This window comes from Octodon degus, unplaced genomic scaffold, assembly GCF_000260255.1.
Source record: "Octodon degus isolate 3935 unplaced genomic scaffold, OctDeg1.0 scaffold00015, whole genome shotgun sequence".
Taxonomy (NCBI): domain Eukaryota; kingdom Metazoa; phylum Chordata; class Mammalia; order Rodentia; family Octodontidae; genus Octodon; species Octodon degus.
The window spans coordinates 736,825-756,538 of record NW_004524591.1 but is presented as its reverse complement, the minus strand read 5'-3'; the positions used below and the strand labels follow the sequence as shown (position 1 = coordinate 756,538).

Here is a 19,714-nt window from a genome sequence, read left to right as displayed (position 1 = left end):
ACAAGCTTTCTTTTTTTCTTTTTCACTAAAAATTCTCAGTAACTCCACTGAATTCTCCCAATATTTCAGCTTTTGGTGTTGAACATTTTTATGTTTATATTTATTTTGGTTTCATATCACATTTAATTGGCATTGTTGCTGATGGCAGTGTGGTTTTGGTCTTTTCAGACTCTTTGCTCCTATTACCTATGGCTTGCTTCCGTCCTGCGGCAGCTGGCGGGTGCTGGTGCTGCTGAGGACTCTACTCATCCTGTGCCTTGTGCGCTCACCATGTAGTGGCAGTCTGGGGTGGCTTCTTTGGACTCCCAGGCTGCAGGAACTTCTTAATGGCAGGAACGTTGCTAATTCTTGTTTTAAATGCCTTTAGCAGAGGGAAGTCAGAAAGAACTGTAGCATCAAGTTCTTCTACCATCAGAATAGCTTACAACAGTTGTATGTCGGTCCAGCTGAATTTGTTTCTAATGAGGTACTTCTCTCCATGGTCTTTCAAAATCTTTTCAAAGACAGGGATGTAGCGGGTTTTAGCTTTCTGCACAGTTGCCGTGTGGGCCTCCTGTTTGTCCCTGGGAAGTTTGAACAGAGCCACTGTGATCATGGTCCAGGGTGCCATCAGCGTACATATCAGTGCTGATGCTTTCCTTCAGGTCCTTCCTGCACAGGTTGTATTTAGCAGCAAGGTGGCTGAGGATGGCTGTGGCCTGTGTCAGCACCATCCCATCAATTTCAACCTGAGGCACTTGGCCAAAGAGCAGGTATCCCTCTTTCTTCCGCTTCTCATATTGGTCCCTTGTTTCAAGAAATTCTGCACCCCACTCCAGCTGGGGCGAGCAGCCAGTGGACTATCTCCATTGTGCCCCTGCCACAGAAGTAATAGAGCTGGGGTTCCTTATCATGACTTCTGGTCTGGTTTTCTTATCTCTTCTAGGCTTCTTTCCAGGGTCTGACCATTTTTAATTGTGTTGTGCTAAACTTGATTCCTTTGGATGCTGGTTACCTTCTAAGATGAATTTATAAAAGGACTGGCCAAATAGCTCAGCGGATTAAAGCATCTGCAAGCAGGTGCAGGGGCCCATGGTTTGATCCCCTGGCCTGCCGTGCTGGCCCCGCCCCCCAGGACACACTGAGACAGCAATTGAGACTAGGCATGGTGGTGCATACCTGTAATCCCAGCTCTTGGGAGGCTGTAAACAGGTGGATCACTAATAGAGTCCGATCTAGTAGTGAGACCCTGAACACCCTGTAGGCCCTTCCCTGAAAATACAAAAAAAAAAAGAATTTATATGCTTTGTGCTCCAAAATATTTTAACAAATAGGTTGGCTTCTATGAGTTTATGTGGTGATTTACTGTATTTTCTAGCTACGCAGGTAGAATACTATGAACTAGGGCAATGTTAAATATGATAGACATGCAGGTTTTTGTTATAAAACTTCTTGTGCATTATATTGCCACCATATTAATTAGTACATATGCTTGAAATTGTTCCAAGTTTGGACAACATTTGGTTAAAAATAAATACAAATCTTTCAAAAGATTTCAGTGTCATCACTAATTTTGCTGAAATATTCTACATTTAATTGTTATGGCAATTCTATACTTGGTAATTATGATATCTTTTGAATTGAAGGTGCCCAATATTAATATTACTAATAATATTATACAAGGAGGGGTCCTCTCTCCTACCCTTTTGCAACCATCTGCAGGATTCTTTACGATCTGAAAAATACAGAGTTTCAGGTTTTAGGTTGGATTCAAACATGCAATTTTGGAGCAGCTGATATACTTTTGTCTTGAGTTTCTTCATGTGTAAACAAATCTGGATGGCATTTTACTGTTATCTCTAAACAGCTTATATAATTTGAATACTATTCACCAGTTGACATCTAAATATTGTAGAGAATACAGATAATCAAACCATCTAACTTTAATGATTGTTACCTAGTTGATAGTAAAACATCTGAGAGTAATTTAGAATTGTATAAGACTGACAGTGTCAACACTGTATATAAGATAGGAAATAGTTTGAATTTGGATTGCCTGGCAGGACTTTTTGGAGGGACTATTGCTTCACACAAGCTGGAAAATCTTTGGATAGGTGGAAGAGGATTTCCTATGTGGGGAAGACCATAGGAAGAACAGATATAAATAGACATAAATAAATGTACTGTGTTTGTTGAACTATGGGTATGGTAAGGTTTAAAGAGACACTTTTTATTGAGGAGGATAATTTCCTAATAAGAAGGCAATAATAATAGGAAACCAGTTGGATATGTGGAGCATCTTGAATGTGCTCTTGAGTTTCGATTTGGCTTTGTTCTAAATCAAAGCTTATTGGCTCTGAAGGAGTAAGGCTAATTCATTTCATTATGTGGGTAATTTATGAATGTGCATAGGGAACTTAATACTGGTGGCCACAAATGCCAGCTGAGATACCATAAATACTTCTAAGACAGAAGGTTTTAGGTTAGTCTTGCTTTAAATACGTAGGGTTTGTAGAATGCTAGTGAATTAGAATTGGTTTCTGCATTTATTAGTAGTATTTTTTAGGGTACTGGGGAAATAGCTCAGTAGAATAAGTGCTTGCCTTGCGAGCACAGGGTCCTGAGTTCAATCCCTGGTACTGCAAAACAAAAAGCAAAAAACAAAAACAACAACAACGAAAATCAAGTATTTTTTTAAATCCAATGAGTGCATAATACTGAAGAGAATATCCAAGAAAATATTTTTCCTTCATTTTATTCATTAATGTTGAGCAATATAATATTAAAAAATCTTATGTTGTTTAGATAATGAACCTGTGTTCTTCCTAATTCTATTGTTTCTTGTATGTTTTGATTATTTATTCCACCTGAGTTTGTATGTAGGGCTCCAATGCATGGTAAACCATGTGAATTGCTTGACATGACCGTGACTTGGGTAACATTTTTCTTAGTTTTTTGATGTTGGAGGAACCTCATAAATAATAAACACTGGTCCATCAACATATTTTCAGAATTGCTATAGGAATTGTCATATTTAGTGTATCTTTGGAAAGGATATGTTCAGGTGATTTTTTAAAAATTGCTTGCTCAAATATATCTATATCTATATCTATATCTATATCTATATCTATATCTATATCTATATCTATATCTATATCTATATCTATATCTTTAAGTTTAAAGGGATAGTAGAGTTACAGTTTTAATCATTTTTAATGCTATAATTCTTAGAATTTATTTTTTAAAGAACTAATTTATTCTGCCTATTGTTCTTGATTGAGCACAGGTTTTGATCTTACTAGAATTTATACTTGTTAGTGAATGAAAATTGATTTGAATTGCTGTTGTTCCCTCAGTATATTTCTTACAGGTTGGCAGTTAGAAAATATTGGTTGAGTTAAAAAACTATCCTTAGAGTTTATGTGTAAATATTCACTAGCAAATTGGAATTTTGTTTTATTTACTGGCTTCATTTTAACTTGTATTATAATTTTGAAGATTGCATTTACAACAATAGGGTAAATTGTTGAGTTTTTTCAATAAGCAATCTCACCACATGGTATCAAGTTCTGAAAGAATAAAAACATACATCAATTCAGAGTAAAGTTATGACAGAACAGTTCAGAAAGAATTAGAAAGACTCTAGGCTAAGGGAAGAAAATTGGAAAAAATAACATAAAATAAACCTTCTTTATCAGAATTTATTTGAGAAAGACTTACCAGTCTGTTCTTCCTTCTTTATCATCCCTTCAGAGTGACTACAAAAATTGTGTTGTTTCTGCTGGTCGTTACAGAAACAATAAAAGGTATAAAGTTGAAAAAGGATACTAAAATCCTTTACAAGAGACATTTTATTTTAGGGTAGGAATACAGCCATAGTTCTGCTGTGTGCTTTTCTAAGATGAGTGTTGGTCAGCATCTCAGCCTCCCAGTCGTATCCCACATCACTGTTGTCTTCCCTTTAAGCCAAGTAGCTGCATACAAATGCAGCGTGGGGCAGGGGCATTAAAAGTGTTGTTGTTCAAGTGCAGATTTGGTGATGGATCTTACAAAAAAGCCTCCAGGAGAGCAAGGTGAGTGTATTGTACATGGGTAGTAGTCTATGATAGAAATGCCGGCAAAGGCCAGAAGGCCCAAAAGGGTAGAAGCGGGGGAACACCACCAAGTAGGAGGTATAGCAAGCAGCAGGCTGTGTAAGATTAAGTTGTGGGAATACAGATCATATCATCATAGAATGTTGAGCTTCAGCCATCTTAATAGATCATTTTGCTAAAAGTATTCATCTTTAATTGGACACCATGGCCCAAAGAAGATTAAATGACTTGTTCACTGTTGCAATAACTAGTAATTAGAAAGCCTGAAAGAAATTAGATGTCTTTTCTTGTAATCTTGCACTCATTCATCCAGTCAACAGTTATTTTCTAAGTGCTTACTGTGAGGTAGGTGATAAGGATAAAATGATATCTGATATATACGTATATATTTTATTTCTGAGATCTATATGGTTTAGTGAGGAGACTCATTTAAGTCAGAAAATAACATACAGGGTGATAAGGGCTGTGAAAAAGTTAGATGTTGATGACTTGAAAAGTGCAGGAGATGAACCTATTCAGCTGGAGATGGGAGCTCAAGGTCTTAGGAAGGGATGTGGGGCTATTTCAGTGTTTAATGCCGAAAGTATTGTGCTGGTGAGCGAGAGATGGTATAGGCATTTAAGTGATAGTTTCAAGTGGAACTCATTTGAGTTCATCTTATGCTTTGAGTTTTAAATTGTGTTTAATTGCGAGAGGAACTGAACCCATTTAAAAAAGTAATTTATTACAAATATATGTGGTGTATTCCACATTAAAATGATCAGACCACTCTTCATAATGCTGTATATGGCATCCTATTGAGTCTTATTTTGTGGTTTTGGTAACATGGGAAGCAAGAATGAAAGAAGGTATTGAAGAGGTATCACTAGGCCGCAGAAAGCAGCCTAGTGATGGAACTTGCTAATCGATGTTTATATTTTAATTTTTTTTTTAAAAAATTGAAGGAAAATTTTCTTCCTTCATTAGACATTCCTTTTTAAAAACAAAATAGCAGAATCCCTTCAACCTAATGTGAAATGATTCATCCATACTTTTAAATACTTTGTGGTTTCCAAATTTAGTGTTTATTTTATTTTTTAAACAAATCTGAAATGCATTTTGCTTGTAAGAGTTGTAGGGAATTATGTTTTTAGAATATTCTAACTCAAGTTCAAACAATGTATACTTTCAGATTTAATGTATTATTATTGTGTTTTTGTATTTAATAATTTGGCAAATTTAATTATGTAAAATGATATATTTTTATGTCAGAAACTTTCTATGTAAAGGAATCAGAACCTAGGAAAATATTTGCAGTATCTAATATATCACTCATATATAAAGGAGAGCCAAAAAATAGTCCTGAAAATCAATGTCTTTGAAGGAAAAGAAGATCAGAAACAGATAGTTCAAAAAAGAAAAAAAAAAAAAAAAACTCAAATGGAAAATGAATGTAGTAATTAACCTTGCAATTAAAATGGAATGAAATCAAGTGAGGCATGCTCTTTCATCCATTATACTGGTAACACTTGTGTTAATGAAATGTCTACTATAACTGTACTCTTTTTAAAATATTTCTTTATTCTTTTTTTCTTTTGTTGAGATAGAGTTTTGCTGTGTTCTTCAGGGTGGCTTTGACTCACTATGTAGCCCAGACTGGCCTGCAACTCACGGCTATCCTCCTGCCTCAGCGTCAGCATCCCAAGAGCTGGGATTACAGGCGTGTGTCACCATGCCTGGCCTTATAACTGTACTCATACATATTGTTGGAGCTTGGCAATGGGTATCAAAATCTTTAAAAATATTTATATGACTTTTATTAGTATTTGAAATCTTAGAAAAATTTTCACAAGAAAAAAATTAGATATCAGATCAAAGACAGACACATTAATTGCTACATTTCTGCAGTAGTAAATGTCCAGTATTCATGGGTCAGCCATATAAATGATGAAATGGTTGTGCAGCTATTCAAAAATCTTGTTATTGAAGATTATTTAAGGATGTTGAAAATTCTGTTATATTGTCAAACAAAAAAGGCAAGTTACTTATAAGTAACTCCTTATAAGTGGATTTTGCTTTCTGCAGTATCACTTATCTAGGATTAACCATAGTCCAAAGGTATGAAAGGGATATTAGACAAATAATTTCTAAGTTTCAAATTTCCAATCTCATGCCCTGCTGCATAGTGAGATGAAGTGTCAGGCAGCCCCACTCTGTGCCCCCAAGGAGATGAATTTGTCTTTGTGCAGGGCATCCATGCAGTCTGTGCAGTCTGCTCCTGAGTCACGTGGCACTCACCTTGTTATCAGATCAAGTGCTGCATTGGCGCAGTGACTGTGTTTAGGTACTGTCTATTCTTCTTCACAAAGTGCAAGAGAAATGATGTTGGCAGTCCAGTCAAGCCAAAGAGTAACCACAAAGTTTTACTTTTAAGTGGGAAGGTTATCTAATTAGGGGAGAAAAATATTTATATGTTGAAGTTTGTAAAATCTGTGGAAAGTTAATCTCTTATAATAACTCAAACTTTGTAATAGGTATGCATATAGAGGAAAAAACAGTATATATCATGTTCCATTTCATCTACAAGTTCTAGCTATCTACCAGAGGTCTTAAAACTCATCCTCTTGGAGTTGGAGAAACTGCTACATTAAATGATAAGTGCTATAATTCCACTATTTAAAAAATAAATAAATAGAACACTAGAGAAACTAGAGAACTAGAAGTGCTAATATATATAAAATGATTTTTATTTTCTTATACTTTAAAACTATTTTTATGTTTTTAACAAAATCTCATTCATCTTAATGTTTAGGAAAAAATCCCTAATAATTGCAGACTAGAGGTCTGTATTAAGTTATAATCATTTTCTATTTAAGCAAATAATTTGATAACTAGTTCCCCCCTTTATTAACCTAGAGATTGAACTCAAGGCCTCAAATATGTGAGGCCACCACTTAGCCACTGAGCTATCTACCCAATACCCTTCTATTTTGCTGTATTTTAAGACTAGGTCTTGCTAAGTTGCCCAGGCTCTTTTGAACTTGTGTTCTTCCTTCTTCACTCTCCCAAGTACCTGGGGTTATAGAAATGTGCTACCATGCCCAGCTAAATGTATACATCTATTCTAAGGTAAATGATACATCAGAAACTTTGTTCAGGTCAGTTTGTTCACTCATTTGAATCAGTGTCTATAATATTTGAGAATATTGCAGAATAATAGTATTAATGGCATTACTTGTAATTTTTTTAAACAAAAGAGATGCAGTTACACTATACTTTCAGAATAAGCAATAATTATTCAATAAAAATACCAAGAATTGTATTGTTTTTGCATTATTTTCTCACTTTAGAAGTATTATAGATGAATTATATTTTTAATGAATGTGGCTATTTCTTCCGATTGTGAGACTGACGCACTGCCTCTGCACTAAGCAGGCAGGTGTTGAGGCCGTTCTTACACTGGCACATTCACCACAAGAAGTAAAATAACCCTCAAGAGGCTATATGATATAGTATAAAGTAAAACTGAGTACAAGTACGGGAGTGTGGTTTGGAAAACAAAATTGGCCCAAATTCTTCAGTGAAGTCTTCTAATTAAAGCAGAAATGCACCTCAAGTTTGATATTTATCAAGATAGGAAAAAAAAATGACAGAATGTAGAAGAGTGATGTGAAAGAAAAACAGCTTACATCATTAGAAAACATGCTTACAGACTTTGGCTTAGAAAAAAAATCCAGCCAAACCATTTCCAAACACCTTAACCATGGACATTATCCCACAGTATTATCCAATGAGATTTCTAGTGGATTTGATAGATCTTATATTTAAAGTCCTTTGAGATGGAAAGATACTTCTTTGGGTATTACAGACAGGTAATACCTGTTTTGGTTTGAATATTCTGACCTAAGTTATTTAGCACAACCTGCAGCAATTTCATCAGAGTTTTTAGTGTTTTCTCACATGAGGCGAATGAGTTCAGCAAAATAGGAGAAGAAAAAGTATAGTAAGTGAATGTGCCAGAATCTTGTATTGTTCTGTCTGTGACCATACCATCCAGAATGAGCCCATTCTCTCCTAGTTTATCTTTATTTTTAAAATTGTTATTACTTACTTAGAAAGTTGGTGATGATGGTGGCAGCAATTAAAATTTGTTGAGCACTTCTTGAGTGACATATTCAGTGCTAAATACATACAGGGATCACTTTTCCTGTGTTGAAGACTTAATTTTTCTTAGTTTTAGGCAAGGGACTGGAAAGATACTCTTGGCAGATAGGCCTAGGGAGGATTTAAAAAGTAAAACAGAAAATGAGTTTTGAGAAATAGATATGTTATTCTTAGGGCAGGTTTTGAGAGAGAGAGAGAGAGAGAGAGAGAGAGAGAGAGAGAGAGAGAGAGAGAGAATGATTTTGAGAAATTTTTCCTAGCATGCAGAAGAAATGGGAGTTTTTCACAAGCGGTAGTGACAGGGAATAGATCACAAATAAGGACAATATTAAATATATAGATATCTGTGGACACAAAAAAGGCAAAAAGAATAAAGCATTTTGGAAACATAGAGATTTGCTTTTTGTCTTACATAATGTTGTATGTGTTCCTGGCACTGAATTTATAAAACCCTTGGGATTTTCTGAGTTTTAGGGGTGCCCTTTGTTTTTAGGCTGTTTTGGTGGGCCTTACAATGCTTAAGCATGGGGGCTAGTTGCCAGAAGACTGGTCATTGATCAGAAGCTTGGAACACTCAGCTACTTCCCCCAGTTTCTTGGGAGTGAAATGGATCTGGAGATTGAGTTAAACACCAAACTGGCAATGACTTAATCAGTTGTTCCTTTGTTAATATACCCCCATAAAAGTTGAACTGTAAAGTTTGGACAGCTTCACAGTTGGTGAACATATATATGTCTTGGGAAGGTGGTATCCCCCAATACACAGGGAGAAAAAAAAGTATTTGTACATGAGACCTTCTGGATCTTACCCTGTGTACCTCTTCTTCTGACTGTTCAGTTTTATCCTTTGTCATAAACAAGTAAGAGAAAATATTCTTCTGAGTTTTTTGGTCTTTCTAGCTGATTATTAAACTATGGGTCATGGATTGTCAAGATGACCCTTACACTTTGTAGCCAGCTCATAGCTGTATTACTATGTGCTAAGTAATCCACCCCAGGCCTCCTGGAATGGATAATGTTTTCTTCTTGCTTGTCTATTTACCATTATTTCTGGGAAGGCCAAACACTTATTTTAAAATGTTTGAAGTTTTTCATTGACAGTTTTATATAAAGCATACACAGTATTTGGGTTATTAAGATGATCAAAGTTTTAAGGTCTTTACAAAGCATAGAGTATAGAAGCCTTCTAGATTTCATTTATTTTTCTTAGTATATCGCAGATTAGTACTGCTTATGACCAGTTCTTTATGTTTAGTGATTGACCTTTACCAAACTTACTCAAAGCATTGTATTTAGTTTCTTAGATGCAGCTATATTGGTGTCTTTTACACTAATATTTTATCAGTTTCTAGACAACTTACTTAAATGATACAATTATAGTGAAGCAGAACAGATGGAAATAAGTGTGGGCCCAAAACAACTGTTGGTGTGTGTATAGCAAAACAGTGATGGCGAACTATTTAGAGCTTCAGTGACAACTAGTAGCTGGCTGTGGCACATGTGCCACAGATTTGCTGCCACTGGGTCAGGAGCTGAAGAAGACACCCGCATAACAGAGAGGGCCTGACAGAGCCATTCATAGAGCCAGTGCTGTACTAGGATGCCACGTATGGGGTAAAGGCAGTGAATGTTGTAATAGGTATCTCCCAAGAGATCTGCTGCCTAGCTCACAAACTCTCCAGTTCCTCTTTTTGTATGCTTTCTAGAGATTCTTTAGTCCTTTAATAATCTTTCACCTGTGTATTGGTTATGAGCTATCTTATTGTGAAAAAGGAAACAAATAGGTTAATGATTAATGATTAGGACCAGTATCTTAATAGACAATACACTTCCAATTAAAATTTGTAAGAATTCTTAGGTTTATAAGATATGGTTTATATTTGTTGAACACATTTTGGTAATGAAGTAGGAAGTATTATTATAAGTTGGTTATTAAAGTCTCTTTTAAACATACCCTGTTATTAGAATTTTACTCTTCATAGTTGATTGGTGTATGTGCCTGCATTTGTTTATGCTTTCTTTGTTTTGAAATGTGATATAAAAAAATACACACAAAAAATTGAAATGTAGTCCTCCTCCTGTCCCATAATTTCCTCTTGTTTTATTCTGTTGCTAAATCAGACATTCACATTTACTAGATTATTGTCTATTGCCATGGAAATCATTTTGTTATATTTCAATTTCACTTCAGGAACAAGCAGCAGGAGCTAATGGACCATAAGAGGGAAATTTGTTGTTTAAATAATGATTATCTTTTATATTTGGCTCACATGAAAAGGGGAAAGTACAATTCCCCTGTCATACAGTATGAGAAAGTAAATGGATCAGCGTTAGAGATAGGATTCACCTGAAAAAAGTGAGTAACTGTCTTGTAAGTTGGGAATAAAGTTACTCTCTACCAGCAGAATTATAAAATGTGCCCGTATCAAGCTACATAAAGAAGCAGAAGCTGGATTGAAGTTTGGACTATAAGATTTGTATTAGGATCACACTGGGGAAGAGGAAGTGGGGAGACAAGGCAGATGTTGAAGGCTTGTGCCCTGCAGGCTGTCTGCTGACCACACTGTTGGCATGTGAGCAGTGGCCAGTTCTTCCTCGAAGGGGCATCTGGACAATCCTCCTCTTTGTTTGTATGGATCTTAGTTCATGGCTAAGGGATTTTATTCTTATAATGTTTATTATTCTCCATTACACATCACCTTTAATCAACCAAGTGTTCAGATTTTTTAGATGTAAATCTTTTTAATCCTTATTTGCATGCTTTTACAATTGTAGATGGGCTATATTTTGCCTCTAGTGGTAACCATCCTTTTTTTTTTTTTTTTTTTTTTGCGGTACAGCGGATTGAACTCATGACCTTGTGCTTGCTAGGCAAGCGCTTATTCTACTGAGCTGTCTCCCGGGCCCTAACTATTATTTTTTGTTGTTACTCTTGTTTCATAAAATTTGTAGGAGATTGTGGCCCTTCATAGAAAGTGAAGCTTTCTCAGTAGTGTATGAGCATTTAAGGCCAGATATTTCTGTTTTTATCTTTCTGTCTTACAATGATTTTAAACTTATAGAAACATTATAAGAATAAGACAAATAGCTCACAAATATTTTCCACTAATATTTCTATTATTAACATTTATTTCAGTTGCCTTATTTTCTCCCTCTTTACTTCCTTTATCTCTCTCTTCCCTTGTTACTTCCATGATTTTTGTTTTGGAGGTTTTTTCCTTGCTTGAGAGTAAGTTGCAGACATAATCTCTCAGTACTTCCTTAGCACTTCAGGGTCCATATTCTAGAAACAAGAATTTTTTAGTATGTCACTTCAGTATAACCACAGAATATGAAATGAATGCTGATGGAATATTGTCATCTCTTCTGAGATTTAAATCATAATCCCCAGTTTTTCCCATTGGTATTCTTAATTGGTCCAGAGCTCATACACCTAATATTTCATTGTTTGGGGCCTTTGGCTTCATTCACATGGCACTGTTCCTCAGCCTTGCCCTGCCTGTTTCTTCCTTGACAATTGTGAGAAGTGCAGTCACATTGTGTTTTTCTCTGTCTTTCTTTGATGTTTCCTCATGAATAAATTGAGACTGCATATTCTAAGGCACAATTACCAAAGAAGGGCTGTTGTGTTCTCAGGTCACTGGCAGCTTAGTAAACAACAGCTATTGAGATGAAACAGTCTTGCTTGTGCCTTGTTTATTGGTTTGTAATATCTTACCTTTTGCTTTTTTCAGTTTTTTGCTCCAGTTTTGGTACTTCTGCATCCCTTTAATGGAGAATGATATTGAGAAACCAAGATTTAAGTTGCAGAAATGCTCATTTCTACTGGCTGCCTTTTTCCTCCAGATTTTTCAGTGAACAAAACTAAGAAATGAAGGTTTGTATGTACAGAGTCGTGCAAACATGCATCTGCAGCCATGTGTCTAAAATATGTTCCCACTCATATTTACAATTCCAGTCCCAAATAACAGGCTTTATTCTTCCATCCTTCTTGTGTACTTGTACTTTATTTCTCCAATGGTGGGAAAAAAGTGGTTCATGTTATCCACATACTCACTTGTTTGTGCATTTCCCGTGGTGTGACCAGTCTCACACCAGCGCTGGTTATTTCCTTGCACTTCTCTGAACAACTAGTTGAATATTTGGTCCTGATCTTGCTGAGTTCCTTCACCTCAACCAAGGAGAAGGGGCCAGATATTTCTCATGTCTCCTAGCCCTAGTACCACTTTCCTTTGGCTGTAAAGCGCTTCACCCATTTTGAAAATTGATTTGGCTTAGCAGGTAGCATTTGGTATGGGAAATATTCTAAAAGAAAATACCTAAGTTAAAAATGAGATTTCTGTAGTATTTTAGATTTAAAAATTATGATCATTTGAGATGTAAATGACAGATTTTTTTTTGTATTTAGCTTAAGATTGCTTTATAGAAGATAACAGAACACGAGGGTATGTGCTGGCCATTTCTGATACTTAGCTTCTAAATAGGAATCCATCAATATTGTTAAAGCCATTTTCTTTTACTTTCTTTTGGATTTGTTTCTTGGCAGCTTGGTAAGCAAGAGCTGTTAGGATAAAACAGTTTTTGTTGAGGTTCATTTATTGGTTTGCAATAATGAGAACAGTTATTGAGCCCAATAATTTTGTGCTTTTATTTTCAAGTAACAAAATGTTCTTATTTTGAGATGATACCATAGAAAGCTAGTTTAAAAGCCAGTTTTAAAGGATCTGTAGCTTTGAGAGGTTATAATTTTGAATGGAGGCATGGTGGTCAGAGGAAATGAGCCAAAGTTAAAAGCCTTTTCTATGCCATTGCATCTGTAACCACCCTCAAAGTGCTCTGCACTTTATGTCACAAGAAAGCCTCAAAGCGGTGGGTAAGTGTTACTCGCAGGAGCCTTGTCATTTCTGAAAACAATTCTTTTATTCTTAAAACATTTGAACAAGAAATACAAATAATAGTATTTCTTCCTTTTTTTTAATGGAGGGGCAATGTTTAAATACAGTGTTGTTCATCTATTTTTGAGTCCATAATATGTGATATAAAAAGCAACATCAAATTTAAATTTAATGGATGGTGACACAGAAATGGTGTTATCTTGCTCAAGTCCCTTTTGTCATTTTTATGAAATAAAGTTATCAATTTTTTTGGATATGCCTAATTTTCTTTTGCAAGGTGAAATATAATTACTTGTCAGTTAAAAGCTTATGGCACAGATATTTGACCAGCAGCTTTAAAAGAAGAGCTTGGCTACATACAACCCATAAGGAATGCAGAGAACACTCGGTGTGTAGACAAAGCAGTTGATGTGGAGTGCAGGCTGACCCTGTTCTTTGTGTTAAATGTTTACATTTACTCATGAGTTGTGATCTTTTTCCTTTTCTATTTAATGTAATTTTAGTTGCTCCTTATACACTTCCCTCTCTACTTTTCATGTATATATCTGCTCACACATGTATACACACATGAAATTAAGTAATTGATATGCTTAAAAATATTTCCAAATGGGGCACATAACTGGTATGTGTTTATGTGGATATTTATGTGCACCACCCCCTGCCATTTTCAAAGAGGGAATCACACAAAGCACTGGTCTTACTTGGTAGTTAATTAATGCTTGTTAAGTGAATGAATGAATGAATGAATGAATATAGAAGATTAAAAAGAGAAATACTGTTAAAGACTGGAAAAACTAGATATGGGGAGGATTATTCCTGGAGAGGAAATTATTCAGAAAAATTATTCCTTTATTTATTCAGCAAAATTATTTATTTATTTATCCAGGAAATTATTCATTTATTCAGCAAAAATGTACTTTTAAAAAAATATATCAGTTATTTAATTAGGTTCGTAGTAAGAAATTTAGAACACTCATTTATGAGCATTAATTCCATTTGTTAGAGCAAAAATGGATCGCAGGTAGCCCCAGAGCTGAGGAACAGCTTCGATTTTTGCTAAAATCTGTGAGTCCGCTTTCTGTTCTATCTTGTACTGCTGTGAAATCTGGTATCTCTCTTTCTCAATGTCGAAGATCTCGCCCTCCTGGTGTCTGGGTTTCCGCAGCTGCTGCTTCTTGAAGTAAGCACCAGTGAGGTGTTTGGATTTTCACTTTGCTGGTATCAATTTTTGTAGAGATGGCAAAGACAAATTTGTGGTGTGTTCTTTGTAGAGGAACACGATTAAGGCTAAGAAGCCCAGTCACACGTAGCAAGCCACTGGCTAACTGCTTCAGGAAGACCACTCTTTTACCTCTGTGATGCCTGGTGAGGATGATCAAGAGGGTGCCAGGAGCGATCCTAGCTCAAAGTTTCCTCACATGCTGACTGAAGGGATTCTTGCCATGGCTTAAGAGCTTTTGGGACACATCTTCAGTAAGGCAGTATCTAGGTATTTTTCGAAGTGTAACCACCTGGATATCTCCATTCTTGTCCCCACTGACTGGTTTTGTTATAATAGTAAGAACCTTCTCCTTTTTCTTCAACCTTTGATTTAGCAGCTGAGTACCTTCTCTTGTACAAAGCCTTTCTGGAATACATAGCAGATTGGAGTATCTACCAATTCCTCTAACCAGGATAGGATTTTGGCTGCAGTAGGGTTGCTCCTTCTTAGACTTTTTTTTGCCTTCATCTTACCTTTTTTAAAAGTACCACTGGCAGAAGCCTTCTTGGCTTTGGGTTTCTTTTCTTTAGTGTCTGGCTTCTCAGTTTTTTCACCCGCCATCTTGCAAGATGGGAAAGACCAAAAATGTACTTTTCTAGACAGTTACTTAGATTAGATTGTTTACCAATCGTATGGAACAGCTGGTTCATCATGTCATTTTTTTTCACCACTTGTTTCTGAATCAGAATTTACCAGTCTCCTAACTGGGAAGGGACAAGTTGATAATTGAGATTGACACATATTCTTCACTGGAAAACATTAATCATGCATGGAGAAAGATAGTGACCTGGATGTGTGAGCAGATAAGTGATTCCTAATAAGTTCTTTTCACTGATGAATACTTGATCTCATGATAGCCAAGTGGTTAGTAGAATGAGCCTGTATCAAAACACTCAAGATATTTGCCTTGAAAATCAATGATAGAAAGATCAGATCGTATCTGATTATAGCTTTCACATTTTATAGTGTGCAGTGGTGCTCAGTCCTATCAATGAAAATTACCACTTGGCATCTCTTTGTAGTATCTAAATTTGTGATTGGGGACTCACTTAGGCCTGGGATAGCGCTTTGTTTCCAGTTCAAAATTTTCAGAACTATTTCCTAGTATTTTTAAATTGCTGGGAATGGTGTATTGCTTTCCCCGCTACTTTCCTGAATATCAGAAAGTTCCTCTTTTTTGGGGGGCAATTTGTGACATGGCAAAGAGCATAAGAGATGCAAATTAAAGACTTGGGTTATAGATGACATGGCCACACAAACACTGACATTCTTCATCCTTCTGAGGTCATTGCCTAAATATCTTGTTGTCAATGAGGCCTTTTCTGTCCATCTTATTCAAAGCTGCACCTTACCTCTCAAACTGCCTTATTTTCTCAGTAGTGCTATTTGATATGTACATTTTGTGTATTTATTATCAGTCTCACCAGATAAAAAGGTCCAGGGGGCCAGCAAGACTACTGCAATCCAAGGGCATTGCACACAGTAGCCATTTGTTCAATATTTATTGATGAATGAGGTCTCATAGAACTAACCTAATTTTTCTGTGACTTTGTTTCTTCAGGTGGAAAATAGCTTTAGCTATTTTGAAGTACTTTTGAGAAGTTATTTTGATTCTTATTTTACTAGGGTTGGACGCAATACCTTTACATTGAGCTATCTCTCTAGCCCTTTTAAATATTATGTGTTTTAACTTATTTTCAGGAAGTTGAAATGGCTAGGGTGAAACTTACCATCCTCCTGATTCAGCCTCTCAAGAGCTGGGAATACAGGTGTGGACCATCCCACCCCACATCCACCACCTGTGTTGGGAGTATTTTGTATGATGCAGTGTGGGTTGGTTTTTTTTTTTTTTTTGTACTGGGAATTGAACTCGAGACCTTGCACTTGCACTTGCCAGGCAGGCCTTGTGCCACTGAACTATATCCCCAGCATGATGTACTTTATAAGCTCCTTTGCCATTATTAATAAATTTAGAAGTTTTATATTCATTAAGTTATATATTTCTTACCTTTATTCAGTTGAAACTATGCGGTCAATATTCTTTTTGAAATTAAGAGGGCCAACTTTTTGGCCACAGTCATATCTACCTCCTTATGAGTCATTTTTGACCTGTATATGGATCCTCTTTTTTCACCGGATACTTAAGAGATTCCTTATTTCCAGGCCAAATAAGACAGTAATTGTCTGAAGATTGGGGGGATTGCTCCTTGCATTCTTCTACTCTGGGAAGTAGTACTAGTTTGGACTAGTTTGGATTGCTTATGTAAACACCATGGAGCAGAGGCCACTTTGCTGATCCAGTGCTGTGCGGCTGCATGGTGGCCCTAGTTTGTGCAGTGGGAGCTTGAGAGAAGGAGAGGTGAATTGTGACTGGCAGCAGGCACCAGCCTTGGCAATGTGCTCAACCCTGGAGGCACAGGCTGGACTGGGAAGACATAATTACTTAAAGGCTTAATAGAAATATAAGTAAGGCATACAAGAGCACAGAGGAATCATTGACAACAAAATGTAGCTGGTGAGGTCAGGGAGACTTGACCAAGAAGACAGCATAAAACTGGGTACTGACAGACCAAGCATGTTGAAGGGGCCACAGGAAGAGCTTCAGAAAAGCTAGACGGAGTAAAGGGAAAATAAAAAATACAGGGAAAAACTTGGTGCAAAGTTTGTGGATAAGGAAATTTTATTTTTGGATAAGGGAATTTTAAGGTGGGATTTTGATGTTTGAACCCTTTATTTAGGGCTGGAGAGATGGCTCAGTGGTCTAAAGCACCTACTTGGAACAAGCTTGGCAAAGCACAGGGACCGCGGTTCAATCCCCCAGCACCACATGCCTGCCCCCTGGTGGGCTGAGCTGGACACACACACACACACACACACACACACACACACACAATAAATGTTAAAAATAAAAAAAATAAATTTGAACCCTTTATTTATTCTTCTTACCTCATGGGGTTCTGGACTGAAGAATGTTTTATAAAAAGATATGAAAGCCAATAGGGAAATAAAATGTTTGCTAAATATCTGGTCAAATGCTTGATAGTTCTCAATCTGAGGCATTTGCAGTGAGGTCCGTTGAGCCCTGAGGCTTGTGTGCGGAGGCTTAGCTGAGCCTACCAGTCCCGGCTGTGTGCCTCACCAAACTAGTCATAGGTGGCGGGATGGAAGCAGCTTTGTTACTCACCCTTGCCCCAGTGCTAGGGATTGAACCCAGGGCTTTGCACATAGTGGGCAAGCACTCTGTCATTTGGTGCCTCTACTTTGTATCAATCACAAAGTCATCATAACTGTTTTGCTTAGGGGACCAGATCTTGCATGCTTACATACTAGTACCAGAAACAGGAGGGCTGCAGGGGGAAACAATCTACGTTTTGTTTGAAGGGCACAGCAGCTTTATTCATTTAGTCACTTTCACCTCGCTGGAACACAATGTCTACTGCACAGCTTTCGCAGGGCTGTGCTTTGGCTCATGCCTATAGTCCATGGCCTGCTTGCTCCACGGTGGGCCACCATGGAGGAAGGGTATTGAGCCTAGGTGTGATGCCCAGGAAGCTGGGAGGAGAGGGGCGTAGGGATGAGCAGATACACCCTCCCAGCGCAAGCAAGTGGCCTGCCTTTTCCAGTGGGCCCACTTCCTCAAAGCTCCCTAAGGGGTGAATGCAGTCCTCTTCCAAAACCCACTAGGAGCCCACGAGACTCTTCACAGGACCATGGCAATATAATCCATGATGCTACCCAGAAGGTTTAAACTCTGGCTGCAAATGACAGTTCATAGGACTTTTGCCTTGGGAAGGATTTTGGGCTTATACATAGAGGAATGGAAATCTTTCCCATACTCTGTAGTCCGTATGTACATAGGTACGTGCTTTGGAGCGACATAAATTTTCCATGCTTTCAGACGCTCTAGCCTGCATTTCCTCTCTTTATTATTCTTTATTGACTATTGACAAACATTTCTCATAGTTTTGTTTTGTTTGTTGTAGTAAGGTATAGGAAGTTCCTTGCTGTGGAGTAGGCTAAAGATAACTTCCCGCAATGAATCTGTGTCCATGGCTCTAGAACATTTGCTGTACAGATTAATCAAATCCATGGAACCACATTTGTAATTACCATTCACGAAAGCAACCTGTTTATTATGTGTAACCTGAGTAATATTTTAATCTAGAGACCAGGATTTTTATGTGTATGTCCACTTATTATTGCTTCTTTAGCCACTTTCCTTTTCTTTTCTTGAACCCATGAACTTGCACATACATAGGCACCCAGGGACTTGCACATGGCCAGCTTTTCTCTTCCTTAAAAAGGAGGTACTAATTATTTTTCTAGATTCTTTAACTAGCTCCTCTGCATTAGCTGTTTTTCTGAGCTTCTGAACATGCTCAAGTCTCTGTGTCAAAAGCAAAGCTGAAAACATCCTTAAGCCTTTTACTGCTTTATTCTTCTTTTATTCATAAATAAGCTCTCAGAAACAGTTGTGTATGCCGTTTCCTTACATCTCCTTTGTTCTTTGCCTTTCTGCAATCTCTCTCCTCATCACCAGCACCACCTTCATCAACATCACCGCTGATGTGTGACTTGCTAACAACTTCTTTATGTGTACATTCTATATGTTTTCAGTGTTTCTATGCAGTTTCTTTTCTCCTGTGTTTGGAGTTTCATTTTCTTCAAATGTTTTGCTCTTTTGGTTTCTGTGTCTGCGCTTCACAGATTTTTTTTTTTCTCATTTACAGCTGACTGTTCATTGTCAGTGGATTTCCTCTCTCTCCCCTCTCATGGCCTTAAATACATTCTTCCTTGGTCTGCAAGTTCTTATCTACATCCTCTCCCCAGGCAATCACAACCAACCTTTCCTTACTATCTGTTGCTAGTTTGATACCTACCGCAAGTCCAAGTTCCCTAGTTTTTCTTGCTTTTAAGACCCTGTTATCTAATTGCTTTCCATACTTTTCCTTCAGTAAACTACCAGCACTTCATATATGATTGATTTGTTGATTATAAAGTGTTTCTTCCTTGTTTTCTTAAATAAGATGGCTGATAAATATTTTTTATTTTTATTTTGTTCACTGTAGCATAACTAGCACAGAACCTGGCATATACTAACTGTATTATTTATTTGAATGAAAAAAAATGAACAAACCATGGTATCTCTTTCCTCTTTTATATCCAGGCAGTAGTCAAGTCTTGTTGATTCTACTTTCCACTCATCTATATTCTGTCTCCATTCTATCTGTTCTAGATTAGGTTGTCCCCTTCTGTAACCTTAGATATTACAACAGCCTACTATGGTCCCATTATCTCTTCCCTCAAATTCATCTATGCTGCTGATGTCCCATAGAAATCTAT

At 36.9% G+C, this 19,714-nt stretch overlaps 1 pseudogene; it reads right to left on the bottom strand.

The window, feature by feature from the left end:
* Positions 1–265: 265 nt before the first annotated feature.
* On the bottom strand, positions 266–18,929 carry LOC101574581 (annotated as a pseudogene).
* Positions 18,930–19,714: the final 785 nt, after the last annotated feature.